The 1,487-nt window shown below is 46.3% G+C and overlaps 1 pseudogene; it reads right to left on the bottom strand.

Annotated features, from left to right (window-relative positions):
* Positions 1-506: 506 nt before the first annotated feature.
* Positions 507-1,487, bottom strand: part of LOC102856201 — a 3,807-nt pseudogene continuing 2,826 nt past the window's right edge.

Here is a 1,487-nt window from a genome sequence, read left to right as displayed (position 1 = left end):
TGGTGTACAAGTTGCCGTACAGTGGTAACTTGTGGTTGGTGTGAGGCTGAACACTGTGACACTAATGTGTCAAATGCGTTGATGGCTGGTTACCCAATGCGGACAGAGAGTAGGGTGGAGCTCCCCAATTAAAACAAGCTTGGAAGGAAGAGTGGCATCCACTTCTGTAATAGATTGCCTCCGGAAACCCTATGAACCTGGAGAGAAGATGAGAGACACCCAAGCATTGAGGACTCTCCTTCATAGGGTCGCTATCAGTCGCCTGTGACTTGACGGCACTTAACAACAACAACAACGACAACAACAACTGAAACTACTAAGGCATTGGGGCAAAATGAATTATTCTGAGATTCCCATTCTTTTTTTTTTTTTTTTTACTTTGAGACATGATGGAAAAAATTTTACAGGAACACACAGAATAATAAGACATAATTACATTGATAGAGACAATTTAGCCAGAAAGCTTTGTCAGTTCTGAGTGTGATACGCTAAAGGGCTGAAAGGAATTAGTACTCTTCTTCTTCCTCGCCCAACAGAATCCACACCCACCTCCTCAAAATCCTTCTCAAGGGCAGCCATGTCCTCACAGGCCTCAGAAAACTCTCCTTCCTCCATCCCCTCACCCACAAACAAGTGAATAAAGGCACGCTTGGCATACATCAGATAAAACTTGTGGTCCAGGCGAGCCCAGGCCTCAGCAATGGCTGTGGTGTTGCTCAGCATACACACAGCTCGCTGTACCTTGGCCAGGTCTCCACCAGGCACCACAGTGGGAGGTTTGTAATTAATACCAACCTTGAAGCCAGTGGGGCACCAATCCACAAACTGGATACTGCGTTTGATCTTAATGGTGGCAATGGCAGCATTGACATCTTTGGGAACCACATCACCATGGTACAACAGGCAGCAAGCCATGTATTTACCATGGCGAGGGTTACATTTCACCATCTGGTTGACTGGCTCAAAGCAAGCATTGGTAATCTCTGCTACAGAAAGTAGTTCATGGTAAACTTTCTCAGCAGAGATAACAGGGACGTATATAGCCAGAGGGAAGTGGATGCGAGGATAGGGCACCAAGTTGGTCTGGAATTCTGTCAGATAGGTATTCAGGGCACCATCAAATCTGAGGAAAGCAGTGATGGATGACACAATCTGACTAATAAGGTGGTTAAGGTTAGTGTAGGTTAGGCGTTCAATATCAAGCTTTCTGCAGCAGATGTCATAGAGGGCCTCATTGTCTACCATGAAGACACAATCTTAGTGTTCCAGGGTGGTGTGGGTGGTGAGAATGGAGTTGTAGGGCTCGACCACAGCTGTGGAAACCTGGGGGACTGGGTAAATGAAGAATTCCAGTTTGGATTTCTTGCCATAATCAACAGATTGGCACTCCATCAGCAGGGATGTGAAGCCAGAACTGGTTCTCCAACCAAAGCTGTGGAAAACCAAGAAGCCCCAGGGACCTATGCACTGGTCAAGCCAGTTTTCTT

This window comes from Elephantulus edwardii, unplaced genomic scaffold (genome assembly GCF_000299155.1).
Source record: "Elephantulus edwardii isolate Elephantulus edwardi_28Jun2011 unplaced genomic scaffold, EleEdw1.0 scaffold00097, whole genome shotgun sequence".
NCBI classification, from domain to species: Eukaryota; Metazoa; Chordata; class Mammalia; order Macroscelidea; family Macroscelididae; genus Elephantulus; species Elephantulus edwardii.
Note: the sequence above shows the minus strand (reverse complement) of the source record. Positions and strands in the feature narration are given on the sequence as shown.